This window comes from Podarcis cretensis, assembly GCF_951804945.1.
Source record: "Podarcis cretensis genome assembly, chromosome: 9".
In the NCBI taxonomy this organism is placed as follows: Eukaryota; Metazoa; Chordata; class Lepidosauria; order Squamata; family Lacertidae; genus Podarcis; species Podarcis cretensis.
In genome coordinates this window covers 14,502,494-14,527,796 of record NC_137178.1, presented here as the reverse complement: position 1 = coordinate 14,527,796, position 25,303 = coordinate 14,502,494, and the positions used below count along the sequence as shown (strand labels likewise).

Here is a 25,303-nt window from a genome sequence, read left to right as displayed (position 1 = left end):
AAGTCTTTTCAGCTTCCATAGTTGACTTCAGGAGCCTTGTGGACTTGATTGTGAAGATGAACTGCCAGGCTCATTGGTACAACAATTTGATTAACTTTGAATTCATTATCTGTGGGTATTGCTATTTGAATAATTATAAATTATGCCAGAGGAAAGCAAGATGACTTTGCTCAACTTTAAGCCCTGCGCATTGCAGATGGGGTGATGAAGATGAGCTACTTACTCTAATGATACTGTAATCCGATTAGTCAGGGATCCAGGTCTGAGGTAGCTGCTTTCTGACTAATCATAAATTACATGAAAATAAAATTCCCTTTAAATTTGCCGTAATGGCTAATGGACAACTTTGCCTGGTTTTAAGCTCTTTAGGGTGCTTTTCACTCAACCCCATCCTGATCAAAGTTTTTAACAATACTCGGGTGTAATTTATTTTTAAAAGGAGGACATTATCCACTGGGAACGTTCTCCTGTGCAAGGTTCTTTGTAATGAACGGGAGACACAATCCTGCAATTCCCATTCATTGTAACAGTAGTTCTTCACGAGAACTTCCTGGTGAATTAGGCTTATAGATGTTGCTTTCAATGTAATTGTGAAACTATGCTAAGAAGGGCTGTACCTCTGAATATATCTGCCAGATGGGCAGCCAATGAGAGGGGCCACTGGGGTTCCCCAAAGCATTGTGGGAATGTCCATGCTGGGTGAAAGCTTTGATCTGCCTATGTTTGCCTGATGCCTTTTGACATAGCTGAAGCAGCGTCTCCACCCCCATTGTTCTGCCCAGACACTAAGGTCCAGTGCCAAAGGCCTTCTGGTGGTTCCCTCACTGCGAGAAGCCAAGTTACAGGGAACCAGGCAGAGGGCCTTCTTGGTGGTGGCGCCTGCCCGCCCTGTGGAATGCCCTCCCATCAGATGTCAAAGAGCAAAACAACTACTAGACTTTTAGAAGACATCTGAAGGTGGCCCTGTTTAGGGAAGCTTTTAATGTTTAATAGATTATTGTATTTTAATATTCTGTTGGAATATTAATATTCTGTTGGAAGCCACCCAGAGTGGCTGGGGAAACCCAGCCAGATGGGCGGGGTATAAATAAATTATTATTATTATTATTATTGTTATTATTATTATTATTATTATTATTATTATTAGAGGCTACTTCTTTAGCATCACACAGCAATGGCCTGCTTTGCACAGTAAACCTTGGCTTAGCAAGACCGTGAGAGTGGACAAGCTCCCAGAGAGAAACTCTCAGCGGCTTTCCTCATCACCAGTCAATTCTGCAGTCGCACTGCATAGGGGTAAACAAATCTGTCAATTTCGGTTTCTCTTAGGCTGGATCTACACTGATCTGGAAAACACTATAAAAAATATAGTTCTCAATGCAATTTTTCATTGGCAACAGATCACTGCTCTACAACACTCTCTGGTGTCACATTTTTATAATGCATTTTTAACAAGATAACTCACCAGTTATAGATTAGTCTTCAGTTTCTTATTTTCCCACTCTTCAGCTCAGTTCTCCACATAATAATAATAATAATAATAATAATAATAATAATAACATTAACAATGTCTACAACATGTTCACAACATTTTGATATTATATATATATATTTGATATAGATATAGATAGATAGATATTATATATATATATATATATAAAATTTTGATATTATATATTTGATTATATATTATATATTTGATTAGAGAGAGAGAGAGATTATTTCTTATATTTATAATTATTGCACACACACACACACACACACACACACACACACGAAAAATAATGATGCAAATTAGTCTTGGAGGTGCAGAACAGGAGACTCCATATTGAAATTCCCAGAGATCAACTTCCTCAAGCTCCTTACGTGCCCCTATTGTCCTCACCATTCCCACATGCAGTTCTGCTATTAGGGGCGAAAGCTTTAATCTGATTGATAGATCAATCAACAAAAGCGTTCAATGATTAATAGCAGGAACCAACTGTCATCAATTAGGCTTGTGAGTAAAGGGCACACTTGCTTATTTATTGAAGTTATTTTGGTGCCGGGAATCATCCTGTCTTGAAAATTAAAAATGACCTTTCCTACTAAAAAAATGACTCTTTATTAAAAATGACGTTTCCTTCTTAAAATGAACAGGGGCTTTTATTTGGGGAAACGGTGAGTTTTCCGATTCTGCCTTCAACAGTTTGAAAAGGCGCTTCTATCGAGGTTTCAGCAACAGGCAAATTATGTAAATGTAATTGGTTAATTAATCAAAATCTCAGCTGAAAGGCAGGTGATAATCAATTAAAATTGTTTAGGCAGCCGACAGCTCTGTTTATAATGTAATTAGATAGGTTCTCCTTCACGCATAAGATATCATACAATGCATGCGGATACACAGATTGAAGCCAAATATGGCACACTTGTAAGGAATGCAGAAATTGTACAATCTCTGCTTCTAGCAGAGGGTACATCTGTTCTTACTTTCTGGAGTAGTGGGGTAGGTGAGTTGGAAGGGACCCCTAAGTTCATCAATTCCATCCCCCCTCAATGCAGGAATCTCCACTATAGCTTCCATGACAGATAGCTATCCAACTTCTGCTTAAAAACCTCCAAGGAAAGAGAGTCCATAACCTCTCGTGGTTCCACTGTCAAACAGCTCCTACAAAAGCTGTACAGTGGTACCTCAGGTTAAGAACTTAATTCGTTCTGAAGTTCCGTTCTTAACCTGAAACTGTTCTTAACCTGAGGTACCACTTTAGCTAATGCTGCTGCTGCCGTGCCGCCGGAGCCCGATTTCTGTTCTCATCCTGAAGCAAAGTTCTTAACCTGAGGTGCTATTTCTGGTTTAGTGGAGTCTGTAACCTGAAGCGTCTGTAACCCGAGATACCACTGTAGATTGGTTCAAAAAGAATTCAGAAGGAAAGGGTGAACTTCTCAGAAATCAACATAAACCTCTGTTTGATTTTACCTGTTAGTTTAGTACGGTGGGGACATTATTATTATTATTACTATTATTTCTTTGTTGCTTTTATCCCATTGAACCCCAGCTCTGTCTTCAAATTATAGGGGGAAAAGTATAGGGGGCAAATTGTAGACTGGGGAGCTGCCTCAAAATAAGGGGGAGGGTCTCTGCTCCCCGTATGTGACCCAAGCGTCACATTTTATTTTATTTTTACATTAAAAATTTTTTTATTGAAATGCATTGATATCATTACAGATTTAACTTCACACAGTCACATACATACATACATACATACATACATACATACATACAAAGAAAAGAATATTCTTAAATTATTTTACCATAAGATATTAATTTAAACTTCTAATTCTGCTTCGATTTCAACTTTGCAGGGGGGCGGGGAATGCAAATCTTGAATGATGTCCCTAAGCATTTAAAAGAAGCACAACTTTATTCCGGCACATAAGTTGGGGTGGGTTTCGGTACCTGTGCAGAGTTCACCCATCCCAGAATATACCCCAGTCTTTATTTTGATTTCTGTGCAAGTCTGGGAAGGTCTAACTAAAGAGTGGAATCTCGCCCTGTGAGCATGTACGTTACGCCGCAGACAGTGAAATCATCTTTGCTGACTTGTCACCGATCCCAGTGGAAACACTCCTGCCAATTAAATTAAGTAATTGTCTTGACTATCAGAGACTTGCGGGAGTCCATCACGCTGGGGCACAGCCACTTTGGTTTCATGAATTGCTTTAAGTGGGCACCGCATACAAGCATCACCGCTTGGAAATGCCAAAAGTCGGCGAGTCCGACTACTGTCAGCAGCTGTGATCAAGCAGGGAGACTGACTGAGGGAGACAGAGGACCACAGAGAGAGGAACTGAAGCCACTGAATACCAATTAACAAGAGTTAATTTAAGGGGAGATGAAGCAGCCGCCTTCTCCAAGCAGAGATATGTTCCGACTTGGCCAGGTGCCGATATTATTTGAAATCCCCTGACGTGTAACCTAATCCCTAAGACCCATTGGGGGTATCATCGTTGATGGTAAGAGCTGTTTGACAATGGAACAGACTATCTCAGAAGGTGATGGCCTCTCCTTCTTGGAGGTTTTAGATAGAGGTTGGATGGCCACCTGTCAGCGAATCTTTAGCTTTGACTACTGCATTGCAGAGGGACGCAGGTGGTGCTGTGGGTTAAACCACAGAGCCTAGGACTTGCCGATCAGAAGGTCGGCGGTTCGAATCCCAGCGAGGGGGTGAGCTCCTGTTGTTCAGTCCTAGCTCCTGCCAACCTAGCAGTTCAAAAGCACGTCAAAGTGCAAGTAGATAAATAGGTACCACTCCGGCGGGAAGGTAAACGGCGTTTCCATGTGCTGCTCTGGTTCACCAGAAGTGGCTAAATCATGCTGGCCACATGACCCGGAAGCTGTACACCAGTTCTCTGGGCCAGTAAAGCGAGATGAGCACCGCAACCCCAGAGTCGGCCGCAACTGGACCTAATGGTCAGGGATCCCTTTACCTTTACCTTTACTGCATTGCAGGGCGTTGGATGAGATGATGCTCAGGGTTTTTCCCCACTCTAAAGTTCTATGATCATCATCACTGTGGCTATAGGACCATGCGATCCTATAGAAGCAAAATCCTTCTATGGTTCTAAGTTTGCAATCCTGTCACATGTCCTAGGTTGTATCCTGCATAAAAGGTAAAGGTAAAGGGATCCTGACTGTTAGGTCCAGTTGCGGACGACTCTGGGGTTGCGGCGCTCATCTCGCTTTACTGGCCCAGGGAGCTGCCGTACAGCTTCCGGGTCATGTGGCCAGCATGACTAAGCCGCTTCTGGCGAACCAGAACAGCACACGGAAACACTGTTTACCTTCCAGCTGGAGTGGTACCTGTTTATCTACTTGCACTTTGACGTGCTTTCGAACTGCTATGTTGGCAGGAGCAGGGACCAAGCAATGGGAGCTCACCCCGTCGCGGGGATTCGAACCGCCGACCTTCTGATCGGCAAGCCCTAGGCTCTGTGGTTTAACCCACAGTGCCACCTGCATCCCTGTATCCTGCATAAGGCTGCAAAAAGGTACCACTTTCTGCTCCGGCTTGTGTTGCTCTCATGCAGCGCCGTTTCCATTCCGCTGCAGTTGGGCTCCCAACAAAAACTCTGCCATTTGCCTTGTTCTCCACCGCGGTGGGATCTTACCTAATTAATTGTGTAATGAATCGCACAATTAATTATGTTATTTATCACATTATTTCACACTATTCATTTCAGTGCGAAGGGAATGCAATGCAAATGGGAGCAGAGAAGTAATCAGTTACGTCGCGTTTGCCGTCTGAAAACAACAACAGTCAATTCCAGTTATATTTGTTAGATTGATTTCCATTTGGGAAATGGAAGCATGGTGTAGAGCCAGCGTGGTGTAGTGGTTAAGAGCAGTGGACTTGTAATCTGGTGAACCGGGTTCGTGTCTCTGCTCCTCCACGTTCAGCTGCTGGGTGACCTTGGGCTAGTCACACTTCTCTGAAGTCTCTCAGCCCCACTCACCTCACAGAGTGTTTGTTGTGGAGGAGGAAGGGAAAGGAGATTGTTAGCCGCTCTGAGACTCCTTAGGGTAGTGATAAAGCGGGATATCAAATCCAAACTCAGATGGGATGAATAAGCAATGTGCCTATGAGTTGAGACCATCTTTGGAGGTGCTCCCAAGGCGCTTCTGCCACCTGAGGGAGAGTCTTTTCGTTGTGGTGCTATATTCATGGAGCAGCATCCACAGGGAAGCTTGTCTGACACCACGATTACTGCTGATGACACGCTATCAAGTGATACATGGTCAGTGTATATCGAAGCATCACTCAGGTGAAAACCTTAGGCTTCATCAGGCTCAGCAGATTTCCACAGAGGACCCTGGAACCTGCACACTTTTGTGGTTGCAGCCACAAATCTCTTCAGCGAAAACCCTTAGCACCTTGCGTCAAACTACGACTCCCAGGATTCTTTGGGGGGGGGGAACGTCATACCCAATATTAAATCAGAGCAGGCGTATTGCTAGGCAGTTCATTTCCTCCCTTTGCTTTGGCTGAGCTTCAGCGCCAGACCCTTTTAAATGTGCCCAGAGACGAATGAGTGTACTTATGAAAATGGACAGCCACTATCCTCCCAAGATATATGCTCAGCCTCTGCATGGCACCCTGGCTGTTGCGCACTTTACTCTTACCCTCACTGCAAACAGATAAGGAAAAGGAGGCAAGGACAAGGCTTCACTCTCTGCTTCTGCAGACAGAACTGCTGCAGCCAGCGAAATATTTCACTCCAGCAGCTGAAAGCCAGAGGCTGCAGCTCATTGGAACTCCTCTTCCTATACGCTCAAGCCTCTCCTGAGAATTTGGAAAGCTGAGCATGAATATGTAGAGCTGGAGGGGATAAACAGGGCAGATGTTGAGCCGATCTCTTCAGGGCATCTTACATCACAGAAGCTAACATATGACTCCCTCCCTCCCTCCTTTCTCCCCCTCCTTGCCTGCTTGTTTAATTCTCATTCCCCTCCCCTTTCCTGAAACCGTACAACGCCTGCTTTCACATGCTGCTATGCAAGGGAGAGATGCAATAGCCTGCTGCACCAAATACAGTGGTTACATACGCTTCAGGTTACACACACTTCAGATTACAGACTCTGCTAACCCAGAAATAGTACCTCAGGGTAAGAACTTTGCTTCAGGATGAGAACAGAAATCATGCTACAGTGGCACGGCGGCAGCAGGAGGCCCCATTAGCTAAAGTGGTGCTTCAGGTTAAGAACAGTTTCAGGTTAAGAACGGGCCTCTGGAACGAATTAAGTACTTAACCCGAGGTACCACTGTATATGGCAAGAAGTAAGCTTTTTTTTACAACCTGCTGGTATGCCTGTTGTGTCAGTGCAGTAGGAATTGTAGTGTTGTGAGGTTGCATCCTAACCTAACAGCATTAGAAGAACCTTGCTGGATCAAGCCAGTGGTCTGTCCAGTTCAGGATCTAGACTCATAGATTCCACTGTTGAACGGCTCTTACCGTCAGAAAGTTCTTCTCCATGTTCAGTCGGAAATTCCCTCTTGTAACTTTAAGCCATTGGTTCGAGTCCTAGGAATTCCTTGTCCCCATGGTGGCCAAACAGAGACCCTTGGTAAGACTACGAGGAGGGCCAGAGGGCAACAGCATTCTCCTCACTTGTGATCCCCAGCACCTGGAATTCAGAGGCATACTGCCTCCAAAATGGCGGAGCTTCATGCTCTGGCACTGGGGGGGGGGGTGGAGAGCAGGTGGGGCTGGGGCTGGTGTGCATCCTGGGGGCGTGACATGCATCCTGGGGGCGGGGCATGTTGCCTGCATGGGCGCCCAGTGCGGACAGGGGGGCAGTTGCAATGGACCTTAAGGACACTCGAGGGATCATCTTCTCCCACAACTGCTTCGATCTGAAAAACTGGTGCCACACAATACACATTCTGCAATTCAAAGAAATCCAACTTTTGGTGTAGTGGAACTCCCTGCCTACTGAAAGCCTAGAAGCGGGACCTGAGTACAATAACAACTCTCCCCTGTTGCGATTCCCAGGACGTGGTGTTCAGAAAAGATGACTAGCCCTAAATGTTGGTCCTTAATGGTGGAGCTGAATGAGGAATGGAACTATAGGGTCAAGACCAAGGGTATCTGCCAGAATTCACAACGCCACCACCTGTATACAGAGCCACTGTATAAGCGACAAAGAAGCCGATGGAACAAATGGAGCAATTTCAAAAGCCTCTGAACATCTCTTTATAATTCGGCCCTTCAAACAACAAAGAGATAAGTTGGTGTTTTCCCCTCTGACAAAGTTACAACCTAGAAAAGAAAAACTCGCTATCTGTGACCCACATAGGCTATCCTGGGGAAGAATAAACGATGTGCTCATGCAGATGTTTGAAGGAGAAAGCGGCTGTATTTTCTCCAGGCAAGAAGAAGGAAGTGACAGGCATTGAGATTTAAATGGCAGCGGGTGACATTAGGAGCCTCAATTAAACGTCGTTAGGGCCTTCACAGCAACAAATTATTGTTGCATGCCCACTCATCAGGAAAGCATTAACAAGCCCACAGATAGACAAACAGCTTGATCCGTGGGAAAAAAAACATACAAAAGGGGGGATTTTTAAAGTGCAACTGGAGGCAGAGCTCGCTCCAGGGGGTGGTTTGCTTGGGTGTTTGACAGTGCCCCAAGCAGTGGAGGCTGGCTGGTACATTAGGACGAATGGGACACTGCCCCACCAACCGTAGTCAGCTCTGAGTAATAGAATCATAGCGTTGGAAGGGACGCCCAAGGATCATCTGTTCCAACCCCCTTCAATGCAGGAATTTCAGCTAAAGCATCTGTGACAGATGGCCATCCAACCTCTGCTTAGAAACCTCCAAGGAAGAAGCGTCCGCCACATCCCAAGGGAGACTGTTCCACTGTTGAGCAGCTCTTACCGTCAGAAAATTATTCTTGATGTTTAGTTGGAATCGTCCTTCTTTCTAACCTTGAAGCCACTGGTTTGAGTCCTACCTTCCAGAGCAGGAGAAAGCAAACTTGTTCTCTCTTCCATGTGAAAGCCCTTGAGATATTTGAAGATGGCTATCATATCTCCTCCCAGTCTTCTCTTTTCCAGGGTACCCATCTCTCTCAACTATTCATCATAAGGCCTGATTTCCAGACCCTTGATCACCTTGGTTGGCCTCGTCTGCATACATCCCAGCTTGTCAACATCCTTCTTAATTTGTGGTGACCAGAACTGGACACAGTATTCCAGGTGTAGTCTGACCAGTGCAGAATAGAGTGGTACTATTACTTCCCTTGACTACTTCTGTTGATGCAGCCTAGAATAGCATTAGCTTGTCTTTGTTGCTGCATCACACTGTTGACTCTTGTTAAGTTTGTGGTCCACCAAGACCTGTATATCCTTTTTACACATACTGCAAGTAAGCCACGTGCCCCACCCCATCTTATATTTGTGCATCTGATTCTTCCTGCCTAAGTGCAGAACCTTACATTCGTCCCTACTGAAATTCATTTTCTTAGCTTGGGCCCAGTTCCCCAATCTGTTCAGCTCATTTTGAATTCTGATTCTGTCTTCTGCAGCATTAGCTACCCCTCCTAATTTCATGTCACCTGAAAATTTGATGAGCATCCCCTCAATTCCCTCATCCAAGACTCCTCTGCTACTTGCCTTCCTTCTTCCTTAAAACTAGTCCAGGAAGTGAGCATGGCTGCCAGCTTCCTCCTTCTCTTCACTGTTGTCCTTGTAGAACTCACAGAGGCAAAACTAAAATTAGTTGTCTCCGCCTGCCATTGGCTCTGGTGCCACCTGCTGGTGACCTCCCAGACTTCTGCCCTACCAATCCCAATGGGCAACATCTGTCACTGGGGTATGGTGGAAATGTTTGCTTAAGAAATTCTTCATTTCCCTTCAATTGAAGAAATTCCCTTTCAATTGCAGTACAGTGGTACCTCTGGATTCGAACGGGATCCATTCCGGAGCCCCGTTCACATCCTGAAGCGAACACAACCCGCGTCTGCTTGTCTGCGTGTGAGCGGGTCGTGATTCACTGCTTCCGCGCATGCGTGTGATGTCATTTCGAGCGTCTGTGCATGCGTGGGCGGCGAAACCTGGAAGTATTGCGTTCCGTTACTTCCGGGTCACCGCGGAGCGCAACCTGAAAATGCTCAACCCGAAGGTACCATATTTTTCACTCTATAAGATGCACCAGACCACAAGACGCACCTAGTTTTTGGAGGAGGAAAACAAGAAAAAAAATATTCTGAATCTCAGAAGCCAGAACAGCAAGAGGGATTGCTACGCAGTGAAAGCAGCAATCCCTCTTGCTATTCTGGCTTCTGGGATAGCTGCGCAGCCTGCATTCGCTCCATAAGACTCACACACATTTCCCCTTACTTTTTAGGGGGGGGGGGAGTGAGTCTTATGGACCAAAAAATACGGTACTTCAACCCGAGGTATGATGGCCGTAGAGATTGTGCTATATTGCTCTCTAAATGTATTGCATGGCATGAACTGGGGTTCAGTGTGTTATTTAGAACTGGGAGGCTATGCTCCTTTGCTCACGAACCAGCTAACCCATAACACAGTAAAAGGAGCTGGAAGCAAGGAGGTGGGGGAAGAGAAGGGAGCAAAGGAAGAAAAGAGAAGGAAATTGCCCTGGCATTTTCTCCTTGGCTGGAATCACAAGGCATGAACACAATGAGAAAGGGGGGAAAGATTCAAGGTTATAGGAAATCAAGCACATATGCTCTTAACCTCTAGCCCTCCCTCAAAACCAATATGCTGTGGGTTGTATGTAATCCAGTTGCCAACAATTCCTTCATTGTTCCCTGCGCCTCTCACTCCTATCCCACCCCGCCTCCCCTCAGCAGCAAAAGAGAAGCGCATTATGTGCTTTATTCATTTAAATGTGCCCCGCACCGCCAAATGATAGATTCTCCGCTAATATCATTAGCTGCACACGCTGTTAATTGTAGCGGCTGCTAATCCATCTGAGCAGCCAAAATGATATTAGCTTTCAATAGGATTTACATATATTCAGTCGTGTTTTCTGCACCAGCTAGCAATTAAAGTTTAAACTGTTGAACATGCGGTTTGCTGGAGGCTAAGTAATATTTAATAGCATTAACAATGCGCTCCTGCCCGGCTCCCCCTCCCCGCCAGCCTCTGAATCTCTTTACAGGCTCATCAATTCACCGGCTTTGCTGGGTGGCACAGCGCACAATGGCAGCAGCCCTCCTCCTCACGGCACAGGAAATAAAGACGCATGATGTCATGCCAGGTAGAACAGCGTGCCAGAGCAGAGGGCCCGGTCCCTATCATAGGAATGGGAAGCAGGGAGAGGTGGGCTTGCCAAAACCAGGGCTCTGCAGTCTCCATAATAGCGATTGCCTGGAAGGAAACAGCCGGGGGCATACGGAAATGACAGCTATTAACAAAAAAGCCCGTAAAATGATGGATTAACCATTTCTGGATCCTAATTGCATGGATGGGAAGCCTGTGGGGACTACAATTCCCATCATCCCTGGTCCCGATGGCTTGGGAGTTGTAGTTCAGGGACACCCAGAGCGCCACAGGTCCCCAATCTGTGTTAAGAGGCATTCCTTCCACAAAACATCATCCAATCTTTTGCATCTGTAAAATAGCCTAAGGGTTAACTTGAGCTGAGTGGAAATGGCATCTAGTTCTTCGGAAACATTATTGTTATTACAGTGGTACCTCGGGGTAAGAACTTAATTCAATCTGGAGGTCCATTCTTAACCTGAAACTGTTCTTAACCTGAAGCACCACTTTAGCTAATGGGGCCTCCCGCCGCCACCGCGCGATTTCTGTTCTGATCCTGAAGCAAAGTTCTTAACCCGAGGTACTATTTCTGGGTTAGCGGAGTCTGTAACCTGAAGCGTCTGTAAGTCGAGGTACCACTGTACTAAAAAGGCCTTCCATTTAGGTTATTCCCCAATGCATTTTTTAAAAAGCCTTGTTCCTTTACTTGTCTTCGCTTTCGTCTGCACTCGCTTGCCCTCAGTGATGTCACGATGTTTTAAAATCTGATTCGTTGTGCAGCGTTGCAACACCGCCTTTATTTAGACACATTGGGGATCCTCCATGTGGCTCATCTAAGAAGCAGAAGAAGCAGAAGTTTCTCAGGAGAAACAGAGATGTAGGGGAGAAAATTGGCAGGGGAGAAAATGGGCCAAATCTGAAAGTTTTCTTGGGGAAAATTTCTATCCCACTCAAATCGTTGGTTCCTGAAACTTATTCAGTCCTTTGGTTTTAAGCCTGACACAAAAAGAGTCAGGAGCTGCTGGGTCTGTAGGCAATGCCCCCATGTGGCGAACCTTTGAAGTTGCAGGGGGCAATTTCAGTGAAGTTCCTTCAGGCCCTCGACTGACTCCACTCACCCCAACTTTTTCTTCGGTCTGGAGTGCTGGACAGTCCCATTCCTCCTGGTTTCAGGCTCCTGACTCCTAGACAGTCCTGACAGGAAGGAAAACTAAAGGACCACAAACATTTGGCACTGGGGAATCTTGTTGTCCAGCTCTCATGAATCGAAGAAAAGGCCAAACAGGAAAGATGGAGGGCAGAAGGAGAAGGGGACGACAGAGGATGAGATGGTTGGATGGTGTTTTCGAGGCTACCAGCATGAGTTTGACTGAGCTGCAGGAGGCAGTGGAGGACAGGGGTGCCTGGCGTGCTCTGGTCCATGGGGTCATGAAGAGTTGGACACGACTAAATGACTAAACAATAACAACAAACAGATGACTTTGAGAAGCCCACAAGCAAGACCTGAGTGAAACAGCACTTTCCTCACCTGTGATGGGCTGCTTCAGGATTATGTCCAGGACCTGTGGTTGCTCAACATCTTTATAAACAACTTGGAATCGAGGGGATGCTCATCAAATTTGCAGATGGAGCCAAACTGAGAAGCAGAAGACAGAATTCAGGGATTCAGGATGAGCATAACAGATTGGAGATCTGGGTCCAACTGAACAAAATGAATTTCAGTAGGGACAAATGTAAGACTCTATTCTTAGGCAGAAAAAGGCAGCTGTAGAAATATAAGATGGGGGGGACGGACACCTGGCTTACTAGCCATACATGTGAAAAGGATCCAGGGGTCTGAGTAGACCACAAACTGAACAGGAGTCAACAGTGTGATGCAGCAGCAAAAAAAGCTAATGCTATTCTAGGCTGCATCAACAGAAATCTAGTATCCAGATCAAGAGAATTCATAGTACCACTCCATTTTGCCTTGGTCAGACCACACCTGGAATACTGTGTCCAGTTCTGGACACTACAATCTAGGAAGGATGTTGACAAGCTGGGATGTGTGCAAAGGAGGGCGACCAAGATAATCACGGGTCTAGAAACCAAGCCTTATAAGGAATGGTTGAGGGAGCTGGGTATGTTTATCCTGGAAAAGAAGAGACTGTGAGAAGATATGATAGCCATCATCAAATATCACAAGGGCTGTCACATGGAGAATGGAGCGTGCTTGTTTTCTCCTGCTCTGGAGGGCAGGACTCAAACCAGTGGCTTCAAGTTACAAGAAGGGAGATTCTGACTGAATATAGGGAAGCACTTTCAGACAGTAAGAGTTGTTCGACAGTGAAACAGATTCCCTCGGAGGGTGGTAGACTCTCCTTCCTTTAGCTGGGATTCCTGCTTTGCACAGTTATGTGTAGGTTTCCATTTCCCAGACACTTTCTGTTAAGTCGTGGGTTGACATAGCAGACGACACAGCGATTTCTCCAAAGCAGCTCTTTATTTTGTAAGCTGGAACAGAACTAGGCTGAGGAGCTCAGTCAGCCTGCTTATATAGAGCTCCAGAACAATGTAACTGTTGCCATTTTCTAAAACTATCCAATCACTGAACCTTCATTTGCATAACTATCTACAGTATCCCCCTACTGGCCCAGTACATAACACTTTCTTTCCACCAGTGCTCTTTTGCCTAGGACGTTCCACCAGCTCTGGTTAAGCACAAGAACGGCTGCAGCAGATTTCATTGAAGAGGCCTGATTGAATATATTTTCCAAATTCTTCCTACAATGCTCACTCATCTCTATCAAATAGTTATTCTAATCACTTTGAGGGTGTCACACCGTCGCTCACATGTTAATGTGCTCGTCTATTATTCTATCATTTGCTCTCTGTTTTAATTGCCTTGGCAAAAAGGAGCAAGCCTTTTCTTATCCTTACACATATTAGCATTTAAAATATTAGAGAATAAATGCCAAGTTCAGGATAATTTCTTGGAGCTGACCTTCCTTTATGTCGGTGGTTTTCAAATGGTGTTTCTGGGAGTTCCTGGGGATCCTCACTAGCCTTCAGGAGTCCCTCATTAAGAAGAACAATAATAGATGTCTCTGAAAACCAGATCGCTACAACCGATCTTCACCACTTGCTTCGTATGCAGAAGGCCCCAAATTTGCTATCCCCTTTTGTGTTTATTTCATTTATTAATCTCTTCCTGTGAAATGTCTTGAAGTGATTTAACAATAAAAACACCAATAGCATACCCTCCAACATTTCTCCGATGAAAATAGGAATGTCCCATTCCAGGGGCGCCGACTTATAAAAAATATTGGGGGGGCCCAAGACCTCCAAACCGCTGCTGCTGGGGGAACGAAAGGGGCGAGCCCCGGGCTGCCCCGACCTTAAGTGAACCTGTGAGGGCCCGCCCTTTGCGGCAGCCGATTGGCTGCGGCCGTGGGCGGTGAATATTAATGAGCTAGGGGGAATCCCCGCTTCTCGCGGGGCTGACGCCAGCCCCGCGAGATTGTTGATGGGTCGAGAGCCCGCAACCCCACCCCCTCTCTAGATCGGGAGTGGCTTTGTTTTAACTCACTACTGAATGTATTTTAAAAGGTAACTATCGTCAAACAAGGAAAATAAAAAATACCAACATAATTTTGTGATTTTACAAAGCATAATATAACTAATAATTTTCTTAAATTATTGGGGGGGCAGAGCCCCCCCAAACGAATTTTTGAGGGGGCTCTGGCCCCCTCAGGCCCCATGGAGTCGGCGCCTATGTCCCATTCCATAATGATAATTTTACTACTACAGTGGTACCTCTGTAGTTAAGCACTTAATTTGTTCCGGAGGTCCGTTCTTAACCTGAAACTGTTCTTAACCTGAAGCACCACTTTAGCTAATGGGGCCTCCTGCTGCTGCCGTGCCACTGCTGCGTGATTTCTGTTCTCATCCTGAAGCAAAGTTCTTAACCCAAGGTACTATTTCTGGGTTAGCAGAGTCTGTAACCTCAAGCGTATGTAACCTGAAGTGTCTGTAACCCGAGGTACCGCTGTACTACTACTGCTAATTTATTATTTATACCCCGCTCATCTTGCTGGGTTTCCCCAGCCACTCAGGGCAGCTCCCAACAGAATATTAACAACACAATAAAATATCAAACATTAAGAAACTTCCCTAGACATGGCTGCCTTCAGATGTCTTCTAAAAGTCAGATAGTTGTTTATTTCCATTACATCTGCTGGGAGGGCGTTCCAAAGGGCAGGTGCCACTACCGAGAAGGCCCTCGGCCTGGTTCCCTGTAACCTCACTTCTCGCAGTGAGGGAACTGCCAGAAGACCCTCGGAGCTGGACCTCCGTGTCCGGGCAGAACGATGGGGGTGGAGACCCCAGATCTTACTGGGTTGCCCCAGCCACTCTGGGCAGCTTCTAACATATATAAAAACATAATAAAACATTAAACATTTTTTTTAAAAAAAACACCTTCCCTATACATGATTGCCTTCAGATGGCTCGGGGATTGGATAACTCCATAATAAAGGTAAAGGTAAAGGTACCCCTGCCCGTACGGGCCTGTCTTGACAGACTCTAGGGTTGTGCGCTCATCTCACTCTAGAGGCCGGGAGCCAGTACTGTCCGCAGACACTTCCGGGTCATGTGGCCAGCGTGACGAAGCTGCTCTGGCGAACCGGCACCAGAGCAGCACACAGAAACGCCATTTACCTTCCCGCTATAAAGCGGTGCCTATTTATCTACTTGCACTTAAGGGTGCTTTCGAACTGCTAGGTGGGCAGGAGCTGGGACCGAACGACGGGAGCTCACCCCGCCGCAGGGATTCGAACCGCCGACCATGCGATTGCAAGTCCTAGGCGCTGAGGTTTTACCCACAGCGCCACCCGCCTCCCTGGCTCCATACCAGCCAGGGACGCCATACCCTCCAACATTTCTCCAATGAAAATGGGGACATCCTAAGAAAAAGTGGGACATTCTGGGATCAAATCAGAAACCGGGACTGCTTCTCTAAATCAGGGATGTCCCTGGAAAATAGGGACACTTGGAGGGTCTGCAGTAGTATACACATCCACCTATTTCAGATATAAAAGCAGTGAAAGCAATGGCCCCACCTAGAGCTATACTACTTTAATATTCATTGCTTCCTTCAGAGTATCCTGGGAACTATAGTTTGTTATGGGTGCTGACAGTTGTTAGGAGACCCCTAGTCCATGCACAGAGCCATAATTCCCAGACTTCCTTAGGACGAGGGATTGAGGGTTAAACCACTCTGAGAAGTGTAGCTCATGTGAGCGGAAAAGGGACCTCCTGTTAATTCTCAGCACACTTAGCAAACTACAGTTCTCTGGAGTCTTAGGGAAAAACTATGGACTCGGCTGTAGAGCTTCAAATAAAACGTTTTAAGTGTGTTAAGTGAACTATACAATGTGACACTCGATGGCGATAGTGAACCTCATGGAAAATTCAATGTATTTTTAAAAACGCTTCTTTAAAAAAGCATTTTCGCAATGTTTTTAATATGTGGGTAGATTCCATCCTATGAGTGCTTCAAGTGGTCTGAGACTGCTTTAAATGTATAGCATGCATGAGGCCTTAGTTTCAACATCCCTGGGGCCTTGAATCACTCCATTTTGTTTGTTTGTTTGTTTGTTTGTTTGTTTGTTTGTTTGTTTAAAAAATCAGCAATTACTGATGAAGTCTGTTGCCAGGAGGCGAAGTGTTTGTTTATTTATTCATTTAGTAATTGAAATAAAAAGGCCACATTGAAAAGGCTGTGGTTACTCGCTGCAAAATTACTGGAATGCAATGTCCCTTTCGTAACAGGGCGCCTTTGATGAAATAAAGCATATGCTCACCCGCCCCCCTTATTTTTTCTTTTTGAAAAAGCCTTCTGGGAACCTGCTGATTTCCTGCACTATAAACTTTCCTTGACTATAATCAGTGTGGAAGCTGTGATGTTCCGACAAGGTGGGTGCCCTATGCCTCGCTCAGTCTGAGCCACACAGAAGTTCTGCGTCTCATCAATACATTGTGCTAATGCATCTTGTGAGATTCGAGGGGTTCCAGACACTTTACCCAGAGTCCATGTTTCCTTTTGGAAAGGAGGCACAGCACAGACTGCGGCGTCTTTATAATATATGGCTTATTTACACAGATATACAACCTGAGATGGGACGTGGGTGGCGCTGTGGGTTAAACCACAGAGCCTAGGCCTTGCCGATCAGAAGGTTGGCGGTTCGAATCCCCATGACGGGGTGAGCTCCTGTTGCCTGGTCCCTGCTCCTGCCAACCTAGCAATTCAAAAGCACATCAAAGTGCAAGTAGATAAAAAGGTACCACTTCAGCGGGAAGGTAAACAGTGTTCCCGTGTGCTGCTCTGGTTCGCCAGAAGCGGCTTAGTCATGCTGGCCACATGACCCGGAAGCTGTACGCCGGCTCCCTCGGCAATAAAGCGAGATGAGCGTCGCAACCCCAGAGTCAGTCATGACTGGACCTAATGGTCTGGGATCCCTTTACCTTTACCTTTACAACCCAAGATGAAGGAGTTCACAGCACTGTCACTCTAAAAAAGGCCTTGCTTCAAGCCTTTAGGTACAGGTTTGGATTTGAATCGACATCAAACATCTCCGTAGAGCACTCTGTTTACCCACTTTGAGAAACATTGGGACTTCTTGTGGCTGGGAAAGTGTTGGAAGCGCATCAAATGACTAATAAGCACCCTGCAAGTAAATCAGGATGAATGCGCCTTGTTGGATAACCTCTGCCAAACAAATTGGAACATATGCTCTGTAGGTTAGACTGGCCCTAATCTCAGGGTTGTAGGAAGGGGTGGAGGTGGGGGTGTCGTGCGCCCCGGGTGTCATCCTTGATGGGGGTGACAAAATAATGGCACACCGTGGGGGGGCGGCACTTACTGCGGGGGCTGGCCTGCAGCGCGCCCAAGCCACGCGTCTCTCCTGGGAGTGATGCTGTGGCTCAGGGCACCGTGCTGCCTGAAACGGCGGCATGGGGCTTGAATCTGCCAGGCAGACTCTGGGGGCAGCTCACCACATGTGTGGATCGCTGCGGCGCCCCCAAGTGGGTTGCCCCACCCCATGGTCAGATTACCCCACCCCCACAGCTCCAGGTTCCAGAGCAGCTAGCTACCCCCTGCCTAGCCTAACAAGCAAATCGATGCAAGTAAATTGTGCAAGCAAGTCAGGATGGCAGCTCAGTGAGCAGGTCTTCTGGAGAAGCCCTGACTATGGGAATACAGTGGTACCTCGGGTTACATACGCTTCAGGTTACAGACTCCGCTAACCCAGAAATAGTGCTTCAGGTTAAGAACTTTGCTTCAGGATGAGAACAGAAATCGTGCTCCGGCGGCACGGCAGCAGCAGGAGGCCCCATTAGCTAAAGTGGTGCTTCAGGTTAAGAACAGTTTCAGGTTAAGTACGGACCTCCGGAACGAATTAAGTACTTAACCCGAGGTACCACTGTAATAATAATAATAATAATAATAATAATAATAATAATAATAATAGATTATTTATACCCCTCCCATCTGGCTGGGTTTCCCCAGCCACTCTGGGCAGCTTCCAACAAAGTATTAAAATACAGTGGTCTGTTAAACATTAAAAGCTTCCCTAAACAGGGCTGCCTTCAGATGTCTTCTAAAAGTCTGGTAGTTGTTCTTCTCTTTGACATCTGGTGGGAGGGCGTTCTACAGGCCGGGTGCCACTACCGAGAAGGCCCTCTGCCTGGTTCCCTGTAACTTGGCTTGTCACAGTGAGGGAACCGCCAGAAGGCCCTCAGCACTGGACCTCAGTGTTCGGGCAGAACGATGAGGATGGAGACACTCCTTCAGGTATACTGGACTGAGGCCGTTTATGATGCACCATTAACAAAACCCTAATCCAGAGAACCATAGTGAAAAAATGAAGGGGGGGGGGAGGCAGGGCTGTCTGCTTATCTGTTATAGGAGATCAGTTGTTTTGAGTAAATTCATATGCATTTGCTGCATATCTGCCCTTAGTGTTTCTCATTGTAGCAGTCACTTCACTTCCATTTATCTCCCGTGAGGCTTTCGGTGTCAGGAAGCTTTAGCATGAAAACATGTCGTGTGTAGTGGCCTTGTTTGAGTCGATCGCCCCCTTCCCTGTTCTCTCCAGATAACATTGTTCAAGCCGAACATTTCCAGCCCTTGATGATGAATGACATGGTCATTGTGCAAAGATATGTTTAATGCTATCAACGGTCCCAAATAATTAACATGGACAAAATCCTCTTCTTACCCAAGGGAGCCTGGGAATGGGATTTGGGGTGGAGGGCATCCAGGGGGGGCTCTCTGCCAGCTATACCTCTGGCATAAGGAGACTTCCTTCTATCATACAGTGGCACTGCCCAGTATATGCAAATCGATAGAATTAGCTCCATATTGCTAGTCCCTATTTTCCTAGGAGAAATTTTGAAGGGTATGGAGTTATGTGAACTCCTGAGCCAAGGAGATAAGTAACTATACAACCATTAGAAGACATCTGAAGGCAGCCCTGTAGAGGGAAGTGTTTTTTTAATGCTTAATGTTTTCTTAAGTTTTTCATATACAGTGGTACCTCTGGTTACATACGCTTCGGGTTACAGACTCCGCTAACCCAGAAATATTACCTCAGGTTAAGAATTTTGCTTCAGGATGAGAACAGAAATCGTGCTTCGGTGGCGCGGCGGCAGCAGGAGGCCCCATTAGCTAAAGTGGTGCTTCAGGTTAAGAACAGTTTCAGGTTTAGAACAGACCTCCGGAACGAATTAAATTCTTAACCCGGGGTAATATTTCTGGGTTAGCAGAGTCTGTAACCTGAACCGAATGTAACCCGAAGCATATGTAACCTGAGGTACCACTGTAAGTACTTAACCTGAGGTACCACTGTATGTTGGAAGCAGTCCAGAGTGGCTGGGGCAACCCAGTCAGATGTGTGGGGTATAAATAATAAAATTTTTATTATGGAATAGGACGTTCCTATTTTCATCAGAGAAATGCTGGAGGGTATGAGGTAAGGGGCAGGCTAGAACTGCTGGGGCTTAAGGTGACCAGAGAAGTTTCAGGAAGTCTCTTTTTCTTGCCACAGTCACCCTTCAAAATGTACACTTCCCCAAAATTTGCAGTACCGCCAGTGCCTTTCCATGAGCATGCCAAACTCATCCCTGCCTCACCTCTGCCTCTCCCAGGAAGCTGCAGCAGTGTGACCAACTGGAGGTCAGATTACTAGCTCTGCCCTACACCACTGCCTGCTCCTGCACATGAATAAGTTTAGATGACTGGCAACACAATGCATGGACTTATTCCATTGATAAGCATTGCAATTTGCAGTGCCATTAAATGATACAAAAACTCTATTCGTGTTCTTATATCGAGGATATTGATGTTTGCAGCCAACACCTGGTGGACATGTATGTATGAACCAGCTCTTAAAATAGCATTAAGATTACACTTTAGGATGCTTAAGAGCCTACTCCATAAACCAATTTAGACATAGTATGAAGATTTAATCCTGCTGTAACCAATGGAGCTAGAGTACCAGTTAGTTTGTGGATAGGGCTGCAAATCCCATTGATTGAATGTGAGCGTGATTATTTAAGTAGTTTGTGTATCACGTTCTAAATCCGGCTCGATGGGCATTACTGAATCAGCCTGAATACTTTCAGAAGCAAACTCCGTTTTGCCATCTGATGGCGAAACAGGGGAACTGCTAAACAGAGCTGTGATGATGGCAATTGTTTGAAGCCAAGGATAGCCAGTCACTGGTCTGTAGGTTGGCTGAGCTTTGGCCTCCAAAACAATCCGGACTGTTTCCTATTACGTTGAAATCATGGCAAAAGGTGTAAACATGTTTGTGTCAAGGAAAAGTTATTTGGATCAGTGCTAAATCTGAAAGGTTGTGCAGGATGCAAAATTGTGGCAAGGTAGCCACAACAGCTTAGGGGACGCAGGTGGCGCTGTGGGTTAAAGCCTCAGTGCCTAGGGCTTGCCGATCGAAAGGTTGGCGGTTCGAATCCCTGCGGCGGGGTGCGCTCCCGCTGCTCGGTCCCAGCGCCTGCCAACCTAGCAGTTCGAAAGCACCTCCGGGTGCAAGTAGATAAATAGGGACCGCTTACCAGCGGGAAGGTAAACGGCGTTTCCGTGTGCGGCTCTGGCTCGCCAGAGCAGCGATGTCACGCTGGCCACGTGACCCGGAAGTGTCTCCGGACAGCGCTGGCCCCTGGCCTCTTAAGTGAGATGGGCGCACAACCCCAGAGTCTGTCAAGACTGGCCCGTACGGGCAGGGGTACCTTTACCTTTACCTTTAGCCACAACAGCAACATGGACATAAGAAGGTGTCGTTTTCTATTTTGCCTGTTCATATCACACGCTGCACTGTTTCTGTTCCTCTGCAGTTTGTCTTCCACCAAAAACTGTATTATTTGCCCAGTGACAAATTATGCATAATGAAATGCATAAATTAGGTAAATTACATTACCATTACATTATTCTACCCCATTCATTTCAACAGACAGCAAATACAAAGGAGATGGGGGAAAGAACACAATTACTTATCATTTGTGGACTAAAAGCAACAACAGCAGTAAATGCTGATCATAATCACTGGATTAATTTCTTCTCCAGAGATAAACAAATGTCAGCAATTTCTACTCCCGTTTTTGTTTTTGCTGGAATATCCCATGGCTGCTGCAAAACACACCCACCCCTTGAGGGATAAGGAAATAAGATGTGCCACTGTCACTTCTAGTGCTATCTCCGTCCCAAAGAGACTTTTGGGGCATTTCTCCTTCCCCTAGAGAATATTGGTGAAATGGTCCCCTCAATTTCTCTGCCCACAAACAGGGTGGAGAATGTCAAGAGGCCACTTGCGTACAGCTCTCCTTTGAAACAATTTGGGGGCATTTTAAGAAAGCAGGCTGACTTATTCGTGCAGAGCTACAATGCCCCTGAGTGATCGTCTTGAGCAATTGAACACACAAAAGCCACACAGTCACTCTGATCTCATTTGGAATGTGACAAACTCAGGTAAGGCTTAGCGCTGAGCAGACATTGTCTGTTCAGAAAACAATCACCTCCATGGCTTGTTGGGATATTTCAAGCTGCTGGTTCCATGTGTCTTGTTCCTTGCTTGCTTTTTTGCCAACACACCCTGGTAGAAGACTCAGGAGACAGTACTGGTGGAGAGGTCGTATTTATTAAATACAGTGGTACCTTGGGTTACAAACGCTTCAGGTTACAGACGCTTCAGGTTACAGACTCCGCTAACCCAGAAATAGTACCTCGGGTTAAGAACTTTACTTCAGGATGAGAACAGAAATTGTGCGGTGGCAGCAGGAGGCCCCATTAGCTAAAGTGGTACCTCAGGTTAAGAACAGTTTCAGATTAAGAATGGACCTCTGGAACAAATTAAGTTCTTAACCAGAGGTACCACTGTATAACAAAGAGAAGCTGTGCAGCCAATCACCAAGTGTGGGCAGGTGGCACTGAATTAGCTTTGATGACAGAAGCATCCCTCTGACACCCTGGCCATGTAAACAGTCACATCCCACGGCTTCCCAGCAAAGGAATGGGAAAAATTCTCTCCTTGCTAAGTGAGCCTTGGGTAAGTATAAACTCAGGTCCTGCTGTCCAACCTTCACTAGGATCTGCACACTGAGCAAAGAGGACACCCCGAATGACCCCACAAGCCAGAGTTATGGGCCAGTCATGGGGTCCCCCCAAAATTCCTACTCTGCCCACAGAAAGGGCAACTAGTAAAACCTGTACTGGAATGGGAGGGGTTGGCTTTGCAAAGAGGAAGAGGGGCAGAACTGTCTTAAGTCAGTGGTGTAGCATGAGGGGTGCCACAGAGGCAGCTGCCCCAGGCGCAAAATAACTAGGGGTGAAAATTTCAAAAGGAAAAAAAGCATACCCTCTAGTTCAGTCTGTGCCTCTCTCAAAAGGCAGGGAGTGTTATTCTAAAGCAGCAATGCTGCAGCAAGCAAAGGCTACAGCAGCTCAGACAGCTGCTTGTGGCTGCAAAGCCAAACAGAATGTGTGTGACTGTTGCCATGGAAACAAAGGGGCAGTCCATTCTGTACTGAGCACCGGATGTTAGCTCAGTGTGTGTGTCATATGACCTGTACAGGATGTACATGGGTGGAGTTTGGAGTTTCTCTCTGTTTGTTGAACAGAGCAGACATGTTTTCTCTATATGACTGCTGAAGACAGGAATAAAACATGTAGATACATTTCTGTCTGTGTCTGATTCCCCTCCCTGGGGATATGCTGGAGAGCAGGGAGGAGGAGAGCAGTTGGTGTGTTTTTCTCACAGCCTGAGGAAAATCGCCGGAACGGACCTCGTGTGTTTTCGCCGGAGGGAGGTCAAAAGAATTCAGCCGGTGCCTGGAGAGATAGGCACATACCTCTGACCGGCCCTGAATTTTGACATTGGTAGCAGTTGACGGTTGCTACGATCCATGGGAGTCTGCATCAAGGAGTATTCATCCCTCTCCATGGAAGCCTGAGATGGAAGCTGATTCTCTGCAGCCAGAAGCTGACCAGAAGAAGCTGAAAGCCAAGCTACGGAGCCCAGGTATGAGATTTTCGGGCTTAAGAGTGTGAATGCAGATGGATTAATTCTCTGCTTCATGGGAGCAACGTTTGGGAAAAACAGCTCCGAGAGAGAAGAGTCTGCATTCCAAACATTCCTGTGGTTTTTCCTGTCCAAGGAAAGGAATGTGGTTGCTAAGCAACGCAGGCCAGTTTCAAGATAAGGGCTGGAAGTCAGGCTATGCCCAGATAGGCACAAACAGCTCGTGTTTTGACTAGGCCTTTACAAAGGAACTGTGAAAGGGGACTTTCCAAGCGGCCAGTGTTATTGCTGCCAGGTGCACAGAGTGTAAACAAGCCAGCTATTGGATTTTAGAGGCTTGTGTTTGAGAGTCAATGCAAGGACTCAAAATGGATGCCAAGAAGGGGGAAGGCCTGCCTTCTCCACCCCTTTTGACCAGTGACAATTATGCATCTTGGTCTATTAAGATGAAGGCTTTGCTGCAGAATCAGAGACTGTTTAGGGTGATTGAGAACCCCATCCCTGCAGCACCAACGCCTGTTTGGGAGTCACAGGATATGAAGGCCAGAACTGCTATAATTCTGTGCGTGTCAGACTCTCAGCTTATTCATATACAAGATTTACCGCACGCGAAAGATGTTTGGGACACGCTGAGAAGGACACATCAGAGAGATGCAGGTTCTTCAGCGTTGCTGTATTTTGAAAAGCTGACTATCCTGAGGCTTGCGCCTGATGGAGATGTTCAAGCGCACCTGACGGAAATGAAATTTCTGCGTCAGCAGATGGTGGAACGCAATTTCCGTCTGCAGGAGGAAGTGTTTTGCTTCATGGTGATCAACAGCCTGAATCGGACTTACAAAACGGTTGCCAGTCAGCTGGGGTCTCTCCCAGCGCAAGATCTAACGTCGGACAGGGTCTTTGCCGTGGTTCTGAACGAACATGACAGACTTGCCGCACTGGAAGTCAAGGACAGGGGGAGACAAGAACGGAGTTCAGACACCCCCACTGCTGTAGCTACTGGAGGAGACGCTGTAGCTTTGAACGTTGTCCGATGCCACAATTGTGGACAGACTGGGCATCTTCAGCGGAACTGCAGGAAGCCACGTCAGAACAAAGGAGCCAAGGGAAGCTCCACGAAGTCTGAGGCGTCAGGCAGAAGTCATGCCAAGTCACAGGCGAAGCCTGCAAAGGCTTTGATGTCCCTAAAAGCCACACCACAAGTGGGGAATTCCTTCGTTTTAGACACGGGAGCGACGGTTCACATGACCCATCGCAGGGATTTGTTTTCGTCGTTTAAGAAGCAAAGCTTCGTTGTACAACAAGCCAACGGTCAAGAGCTGGAAGCCACCGGAATTGGGACTGTGTATCTTAAAAGTCTGAACTTGACTATAAACGATGTTTATTTGGTTCCAGAGTTGAAGTACAATCTGCTCAGCGTTTCGCGGATTGCTAAGAAGGGACTAAAACTGTCCTATGATGATCAACACTGCGAGATCTACAAAGATGGAGAGTTGTATCTTTCTGCCAAAGAGAAAGATGGACTGTATTTGTTGACTTTTGATCAAAGTGATTACATGGAATGTAATTCTTGTGATTCTAACATGATTTCTTTTGCAGGTGTAGCCAAGAAGAACGCCATGCAGGTCACCTCGAGGGTCGACAGGGCATTTCAGCGGGTGTATGCTGATGTGATTGGTCCTTTAGCACCATCTAGAGGCAATGCAAAGTATTACCTAATATGTGTTGATTCTTTTTCAGGTTTTGTCTGGATTTATCTTTTGGAGAGACCGAAAGAAGCCTTAGAAAGGTTTAAAGAGTTTTGTGACAAGGTTAAAAATATGCATGATGCTGACATAGATTGTCTTTGCACAGATGAGAAGCCAATTTTTCTCTTACAGGATTTCCAGAGGATCCTGAAGAAGAAAGGGATAAGACACAAAATTGCAGCTTCCGAAGAAGCTTGGAACAGATGTGTCTGTG

At 46.2% G+C, this 25,303-nt stretch overlaps 1 long non-coding RNA gene across 1 annotated transcript in view; it reads right to left on the bottom strand.

The window, feature by feature from the left end:
* LOC307224484 overlaps window positions 1–25,303 on the bottom strand; it is a 118,661-nt gene that overhangs the window by 84,279 nt on the left and 9,079 nt on the right. Inside the window, exon 2 of the long non-coding RNA XR_013842571.1 lies at window positions 15,434–15,467. This is a non-coding gene — a long non-coding RNA (uncharacterized lncRNA). The remainder of the gene's footprint in view (window positions 1–15,433; window positions 15,468–25,303) is intronic.